This window comes from Canis aureus, chromosome 11 (assembly GCF_053574225.1).
Source record: "Canis aureus isolate CA01 chromosome 11, VMU_Caureus_v.1.0, whole genome shotgun sequence".
NCBI classification, from domain to species: Eukaryota; Metazoa; Chordata; class Mammalia; order Carnivora; family Canidae; genus Canis; species Canis aureus.
The window spans coordinates 35,430,359-35,439,450 of NC_135621.1; the positions used below are offsets into that span (position 1 = coordinate 35,430,359).

General features: G+C 44.9%; 1 long non-coding RNA gene across 1 annotated transcript; it reads right to left on the reverse strand.

The window, feature by feature from the left end:
• Positions 1-601: 601 nt before the first annotated feature.
• LOC144323864 (uncharacterized) lies at positions 602-4,284 on the reverse strand. Its single transcript, XR_013389223.1, has 2 exons — positions 4,105-4,284; positions 602-823 (listed from the first exon to the last, which is right to left on the reverse strand). It is a non-coding gene; the product is annotated as an uncharacterized LOC144323864 (long non-coding RNA).
• Between the last annotated feature and the right edge of the window lie 4,808 nt (positions 4,285-9,092).

The window sequence follows — 9,092 nt, forward strand, 5'->3', positions numbered from 1 at the left end:
TTTGTCTCCCCTCTCTCTGAAGTCATCCTAGGACACAGGTGTGCATCCCCCACAGCCAGCCGACAGAGAAGATGAATCAGCTTCCCTGAAAGACGTGCCCCAGAGCAGTCTGTCAGCTGAAACTTGTCTGAAGGAGCATGGTTCCCTCCTGACCACAGCTAATGAAAATTGTGGCTTGCCCGAGGAAGAATCTGTGCTATTCTTTAAAGGAACAGTGCTAACCACAGATGTGCAACATCTGGTATGTGGAAGGGGTTTCCCTGAATGAGGACTGTAACTGGACCAGCCAGTTCATGAGATGCCTTTGGGTCCAGGTATGTATTTTTCTACTTTCGGCTCTGGATTTGAGTTCTCAGAAGTTCAAGGGAGGTCCAAATGCCTCTTTCTATCACTTAGTATTTTTCATTATATACTCCTCCTTATTTATCTTCTATGTATGGTTCTTGATGAATATGACTGAGATGCCCCAAAGCCTATGCTCCTGCTTCCTCTAGGTCTTTGTTCCTGTCATTCTCCATGTCTCTATGGCCTCTCTATTTTAAGACTACAAATTTTGTAGGACTCTTTCCACCACAATTAAGTGAAACCCAGTCCAACTCCCTTAAAGCCAAAATCTACATTTAATGAGTAATGTAACTTAAAATTCAGAACCACTTGACTTCAAAGACAGGTGTAGCTGAATCCAGGGGTTCAAATGATCTTTCCAGGATCTGGTCTTTGTCTGTTTCTCCAGGTCCAGACTCTGTTTTCTTTTACATTGGCTCCAGTTTCAGGTAGTCACTGAATGGACTCCAGTCTTTTATGTCACCATATTAGCTCCTTCCTGGAAAGAGATTGTATTTTTCCCAGTTATCCTGAGGATGGGACTGATTAGACCCCTTGAGACACATTCATGTTCACTTATGAACTTAATCACTATAATCAAGGGGATGTGATCCCTATTGTTTGTCTAGGCCTGTGTCCCTTGCTCACTCCTAGAGTTTAGGTCTTTCCCCAGGGGAGAATAGGATTCTATTATGAGAATGGGGTTGAATGCATGTAGGACGAGGAAAGATCAGTAGATACATAATCCATAGCTTGCTTCTCAAGCTCAAGTTCATCCCAGATAAGATTCCCCTTTCTTGCCCCTATAGCACTCTAACAATTGAATATGAGATTATATGTACCTCCTCTGCTTCTCCCACTGGGATAGAGGGCCTTCTTTGTTAAGAAGGCATGGGGTAAGATATAGGTAGGACATGAGTGCTAGAAATTGCATTGTATTTCCTTTCTTTGTTTGAAACCTAGTGAAATCAAATAGAAATGAGGCAGCTTTGAAGCAGGGGAAAATAGTTACAACAATTAATAGTTTGGAACAGGGAAGAAATGGGGCTTAGTGACAAAGACAGGGGCCAGTATGTATGAGGGCCCCTCTGCCTCATGCTCCCTAGTAGCTGCCTCCAGGTTCAGATAGGACGCCAAGATTTGCCATAATTTGGGATCAGCCAAATACTCTTTGTGAATTATTGAGCTCTTGGTGGTCAGTGCTGTCTGCCTTATATTTTTCTTATACCACCCTATGTATCTAGCACTTTTGCAAGCACCTAATAATTACTTGACAAGTTTTTGTTGGGTTAAATTGTGATACCGGTGCCAAGAAATGGCAAGCCTGAAAACCAAAGAGGTGTAGGTTGTAATCAAGTCTCTTAACATTGGCTGAGCAAAGTAGCCATACCAAGAGAGCAGAGAACAGGATAACAGCTATTTTTGTCTGGTGTTTCTAGTTCACAATACTTGCATTGCTGGCTTACTCACAATAGCCCTGTGAGATGATCCAAATGCTATGGGGTAAACTTCAAGGTTAAGTCTAAGGCAAAAACTGGGTGTAATCAAAATTTCACTGGAAACTCCTATAAATCATCCACAGAGTACAGTTTAAAAGGTTTTGTGATTCAACCAAATACTGGAATACTTGTGAATTATGTGGCTGGGGACAGTAACATATTGCCTGTTATTTAGCAGGAGTCCATTCCCTAAGAGCAATATTAAAATACACCATTTATGCATTTAATGCAGCAAGTTGTTCACAACTAGAAAGAGACGGAAGAGCCGTTCCACATCTTTGGTTTTAAGATCATTTTGGGACACATGTGCATTGAGTGGATTGTCAAGTAGAATCTTCTGGACTACTTAAATAGTTGTTTTTATTTCTTTCTCTTTGTTCTTCATTAAGTGCAAATGGGTAGATTCATGTAAATTGTTGTATAATGCATTTCCCCAATCTTACTTGATTAAAAATGTTGGTTATAGATTTAGAAAGTGCTCAGCATGGGGCCGGGCCCAGGGAATTCAATGGTGAAGAAAATAGGTGTGATTTCTGACCTAATGGAGTTTATAGTCTTTGCAGATTGCTTTGTACCCAAAGAAACTAAAACCAAAGCTCAGAGAAGTGCCTGCCAAAGATTGCTCAGCCAGCAAGGGGCCGAGCTAGGATCTGAACCGGGGTCTTCTGGCTTTAACCCTAAGATTCTCCCAACTACTCCCCACTGGCTTTCATGGTAACTGAAGTCACTTCCAAAGCCAAAGTCAGAGTCCTGGAGTTCATTACAGAAGAAACAGACCATTGGAACTGGCCACTTGCCTTGGCAGTCAGGATCTGGAATTGAGTTCATACGTGGTGTTGAATTGTTCCCTCCAGAAATGGGATGGGTTGGAATGGAATGGTAATGAGGGCCCTGTTTGCCCCCAGAGGACCCACTCCCTATCCTGCCCACCAGCCATAATGGTTGACCACCCTGTTTAAGCCCCCTATTGATTACAGAGAGTTGATTTCTTCTGATGCAAGTGGCTGAGCCAAGGGCAGTTACTGCTGAGCCATAGCCCCCCAAATTACTGCCTTTCAGATGAAGTATGTCAGGCGTCTTTCCCAACAGCCCTTTCCAAGGACAAAGAGGCTAGTCGTGGACTTGCATCTTCCTTGTCTGATACCCAGGGTGCATATGTTCTTTCTCCATGTGTACCCCAAATGGTCTGAGAACAAGGGTGCCCCCTTTCCAAGTCCCAGGCACCCTACGAGCCTCTCAGGCCCCTTCCAAAGAGGAGCCTTGAGGATGGTGCCAACAGGACGCATCAAAAGGCTGTGGTTTCCCTGGCTCTCAGTGTGCTGACCCAGCCCACCACTGGGGTTGCAGTGCCAGACCTGGGGTTCCTCATCACTCGGCACAACCATTTGGGTGATTTAAAGAGCAATCTTCATATTGAAGGCAATGGTGACTCCCCTCCCAGCCCCTAAGCTGGGTCGGATTTGCTTCATCAACTCAGTTTCATTAAGGGAATGTCTACAGTGAGCAGAGGCTCAGGTTAGAATTAATTCTTTTCTATTGTTCCTGTCAGAAATATAAAAATAAAGCATTTAGCTCAAGGAAAGTTGACTTCTCTCTCAGACTTGTGTATTTACTCTTTGGAGAAATGTCACTAATGGTGTTTTAATAATGCTTTATGTGCCTGGAGACCAATCATAAAAAGAACTTACTATTTACCAAAGCAACTGCTAGCCCCTTAATGATGGGCTAAGTATCAGCTACTGGCAGGATATGTAGTGGGTAAGTGTTGTGTAATTACCAAGCAAATTCATCATTATTTCTGTCTTATAAACCAGAATATGTGTTAAATAATACTTTGGGGCCACTGAAAGTAATTACCAAGTCCCATCTCTGTAAGAACTGTAATTATCCTACGGTTGCCCTGTGTTTACTAAGCAAATCTATGCAATTATTATCTAAAGCCCAAACTCTGCCCTCAGAGCCACAAAAGTGCACCCGAGGGCAGGTCTGCACCCAGAGTAGAAGCAGCATGTGCATGGGGTCATGAAGGTTCCAGGCCTCCACTTCCCAAATCCCAGCTCTGCCCTCATTCCTGGCCTCTGAAAAAAAAGCCACAAGCAAGGCTTTACCAAACAAGCTGATTGTGTCTTCTCTTCCCCCCCAAGCCCAGCCCCTGCTCTGGGCTCCCTGCTCTTCCAACCTGCCAGTCCCTACCACGAGATCTACTAGGGGGACCTCAGCCTCCGGCTGCAAAGGTTCAGTTCTGCACCTCCAGGAAGCTCTTTTCTTTTCCAAGGCTCACCTCATGTCAGGAACTGTACTGGTCTCTGAGGACCTGAAGATCGATAAAGTACGTCCCCTGCTCCTGAGGGCCAAGGTAGGAGAGGCAGACTGTTCCAGCAATGGTGGGTCTGGTACACAGAGGCTACATAGCACTGAGGTCAAGAGCTTGGGCTCTGGAGCCAGGCTGCTTGGCTTCAGATGTGCTTTCGCAAAGTGGAGATAATCAGAGGGCCCATGTTAAAGATCACTGTGTGAGTTATAGCAGGAAAGTGCTGAGAACAGTGCCTGGCACACCCAGCAGCTGTTCTGTGCCAGTTTGCTATTATTTGAACGTGGTAAACATGTGGGGGAATGCACGCCTGAATACTTCAGCACTCACATGCCATGGTGAAACAAAGCCTTCTCTGCTCCTGCCCAAGGAGGTATTCTCTTCTTCCTCAGAGCTCACAGGGCATCCCACCTCGATGTCTCTCGTGGCAGCTAGCATTTTCTACCAGGTACTGTGTTAACCAGGGTCAGTGTCTGACCTTCTTTACTGAGCATATTGAGTTCCAAGTTTGGGTTTTATTCATCATTGTGTCCCTAACGCCGAGCACAGAGCCAGGAGTGTAGTAGGCACCCGTTACATGTTTGTTGAATGAATAGCAGTCACTCAATAAACACTTGTTTCAAAAAAAAAAAAAAAAAAAAAGAAAGAAAAAAGAAAGAAAGAAAAGAAAAAGAAAAAAAAAGAAAGAAAAAGAAAAGGAGCCCTTCAAAGTCCTATTTGACCACATGGCCAAGGCAGTCAGCCAAAACCACAGATTTTATTCTGTTTTCACTAATGTGGGTACATGTGGGGGTGTTGGATTTTGAAAGGATTGCAGAAGAGATTCCTTTATGACCCAGACTGGTGAACAAAAGGCCAATTAATTAAAAACAAAGAAACAAGGGCCTTGAGCATTATGGGTTCCTTTCTGCTCACTTGGTATTGATGAGCTGACATTTGACTGTGAGGCTGGATCTCCAGGCAGGACCCCGGCTCCTTTCACCCACCCCAGGCCGGAGCAGGCCGTGGTGAGCTGGGCAGAAGAAAGCAGTATTGTTAACCGCTTTTGTTCAGGAGGTCCTCCAGCTGGTCCTGGGTCACCACGCTTCACTGTTTACTTGTGTGTTCTTAAGCCGCGGCCCTCTGTATTATCAGAAGATTAGATATTTCTTTCTTCATCGCCAACTGTTCCTCTCCCACCCACATGCCCACATCTTCCATCTCTTTCATTCCTCAGCTTCAAAATCTCTCTGGGTGAATGTTAATTAGGCTGAACACAAGCTGGAAGGTCAGTGGCCTGTGCCTCTTCTGTAAGTCACCCTCTCTCTTGTGGATTCCTCTATTTGATAATAGGAACAATAACCATGGTGGTATATTTACCATTTCAAAGAACTTTCCCATACATGATATCTTTTTGTCTGACTTACACATCCATGTGGCAGGCATTTTATTATTCCCATTTTAGAGCCAGGAAATGTAAGGCCCAGGGCTGGTAAGTGATCTGCCCATCATCACAACCAGGAGATGGGAGAAAACTCAAGGACATGCTTTCTACCTCCAGAGCCTGTGCCCTTTCTCATATACCATGCTGACTGTGATGCTTTGAAAGACACAGGAAAGTCTGTGTGGTATCTACCAAATCTAGGACATTTGAGATGAAACATAGCTACAGTTGTAAGCATGTAACACTCATTGTCACTGCATTTGAGAACTTTCTAGATGATAGAGTCTGGTTGTTTCTTGGGTTGGACAATAGGATAGATGAGGGTGAGCTGGAGGTCAATGAGAAGTATGTTAACCAAAAAGCTAACTGTCCACCAAATGATTCACCAACTCCTGTCCATTCCACTCAACCAAAGAACATTCCAAGTTCAATATGTGCTCATCTGGGCTGCCTGGGGCCAGGACGAGGAAGTCCAGCAAGTATGACTCCTGTGCTCTTAAAGGAGCTTTCAGCTGCATCACAGAAGCAGGATGAACAGTAAATACCAGACAGAAAGGCTCATCCCCAATTATGGTTTAGAAAATACTGCTAAGGCACTTAGAAGTAAATGTAAGGATAACATACCAATTGGATTTCAGAGACTTAATATATAAAAAAGAATGTAAAAGAGCACATTAATGATTTTTATGTTAATTACATGTTAAAATGATATTTTGAATACATTGGATACAATTCATTATTAAAATGAAAAAGACACAGACGTGAATGAGGTTTGACCTAGGCCTACAAGGATGGTCAGTGTTGGCACAGGGGACAAAGTTGTGGCTTGGCCCCTGAGCAAGAAACTCAAACTTACAGGGCCTTGTGTTTATGTAGACTCTGGTAGGATAATAATGACAACCACACATAAACAATAAGAATTAGCATTTATAAAGTGCTTGCTGTACCTCACTACCTGCCCTAAGATCTTTGCATGGGTTAATTCATGTCATCTGCATGCTAACCCTATCCAGCAGATATCGGTATTATGACATGGAGACTCAGCCAAGTTAAGCCGCTTGCCTGACCCAGCTGGTAAGGACTGGAACCCATAAAAATTTGCTGCAGAACACAATTAATACTGCCCAACTGTTTAGAATAAGCATCAGGGTCCACATAACCTAACCGTGCCATGCATGAGACAACCTGGTACTGCTCATCCATGAATTAATTCTCTAAATACATGTTACCCAGAGATCAAGTGGGGGCCTAGCTTATGCATGGTATCACCATCCAAGAAACATTGCTTTAACAACCAACATTTCTTAAAAGCTATGTCAGCCTCTACAGACTGGCAAGAATATCACAGAAGATCCAGTTCATAAATCTCAGCAATATTTTTCAAATCTTCTTTGACTACTTCCATCACTTTCAATGTCTCTCCAACCTCAGAGTGGCCCCCAAGCCCCTCTCTTCTTCAATATCTGTTCTCAGCTTTTCACCAAAACCTCAGCTAAAACCCCGGCCACGTGACTCTTGGCTCGTCCCCCTTCCTCTCATCTTTTGGGGCCTCTGCTTTGCCAGTCTTTCTGATAGAACTGTTTCTCCAATGTAAGCATCTATTCACTGCCTGTTTCTTAAATTCTTACCACACCGATTTTCCTGGCATGTATGATAACTTCCAGGAACTCAACTGAAATCCCAAAAATGTCCTTTAGGAAAAAAAGGAAGATGATAAATGACCCAAGTTAATTTTTTTTTTTTTTTTCTGAAAGAGAGCTCATGAGGACGTAAGGGTGAATGTGTGAATGTGAGCATTTGAGAACATTTTCTTAAACTCTGTCTGCAGTGTAAGTATGTTGACTCCTGAGCCTGCTGCTAGATCATAGGGTTTACCTGTGTCTCATGCATGAGAGATGTCAGTATCTGCAAAGAGAGTGGGAGAGACCAACAAAGAAGCAGGACAGAATGGCACTCCGCATCCCCAGAAGTGAACATGAGGATAGCAGCAAGCACACTGCATGGGTTGGGAAGCCTTTACACAGATAGAGAAGCCAGGTTGTTGAGACCCAAATGGGAACACGATAGGACTGAAATTGGGATTCCCACAGGAGAGATCCTAGAATTTCTCCAGAATACTGAGGGACAACACAATTTTCTACTTTTCCTAGAAGGGGAGCATACACAGATGCTCAACCATTTGTTAAATGAATGAAAATGGTTTGGTGGTTGGGAATTTGCCTGATGCCCCACTGCTCTGACCCTAGGCCCTAAACATAGGATCAAAATAGAATCTGGAGTCCACTTCTTGCTGGAAGCTCTCCCAGACCATCCATTATGTAGAGATCTTCTCTGAACCCAAAGGCAACACCTAGCTTTCAAGACCCCCTCCACACTTTGCACCGAGCGCATATTGTCTTGTGCTGTGTGTTCCAGTTTCCCCATCAGACTGGAAGCCCCTGTGGACAGGGCATCATGGCTAGTGAGTCTCTGCCTCCTCTGATGTGGGTACATGGAGGCTGCTCTGTCAGTGCTCCAAGAGTGAGAAAGTGTTGTAGAGAGACCATCACATCTGACTTCCTCCCTGCCAGATGGGGACACTGAAGCCCGGAGACTGGGCAACCTTTGGTGGCAGGTCAGGAGCTGAGCTGGGACCAGAGCCACCTGCCCAATCCTCTTTCACTTTGATGGGCTCCTGGCTGCCTCCACTGCTGCCCTGGGAAGGTGCAGCTGACTTTCACCCAGAACTCACCACAAGGTGAGAAAGGCAGTGGCTGGCACCCAGTGATCACTCAGCTTCTGTTAGTGTTCTAGCAAGTAGATGGAACCTGGAGTCCTTAGCTCTCCTACGGCAGGCCTCAGGAAGACAGTCGTGGGGCAGAAATGAGACGAGGAATTTAGTCTGTCCACAACTGCAATTCCAGATCTTACCAGAATGGCTCGTGGATATTCTCAATTAACATTTGCTGAATATTAATACATAATTCTTACAGTATCTGCATCTGTGTCCATTTTGCTGTCTCTTCACAATACTCCCATGTTTCCCATTTTATAGATGAGGAAGCAGAGACTCAGAAAGCAACGCAGTCAAGGCAAGCTCCTCCCACCGTCAGGTGGCAGAGTGAGGAGGGTTCATCCCCAGATGGATCTCTTTTCTCTGTCTCCCTGCCTCATGCATCTGTGAGTGGTTAGCAAGGCGTATTGCACCTTGTCTACTCATACGTTGGGTGCTCTGCTGGCTACATGCGGCACAACGTTAACAAGCCAGGTCAGTTGTGTGTGGTGTGATCGACACCATTAGTATGGGAAGGTCTGAACTACTGGCTGAAGTTCTGGGTGGATGTAGGGAAGGGAAGAGGGCCAGCCCCTAGTTCTACCTCGGCTTTCTTTAAATCACAGGCTCCTTTGCTTGTGGTTGGGTCGGCCAATGGTCCAGCAGCTCTGGGCCTCCAAGCCCAGGCCAAAGGTCACCTCCTTGGGGAGCTTCTCTGACCCCTTCAGGTTGTGAGGCATTTTCATCCCGAGCTGCTGTAGTACCGGTGCTCGCTGCTCTTTT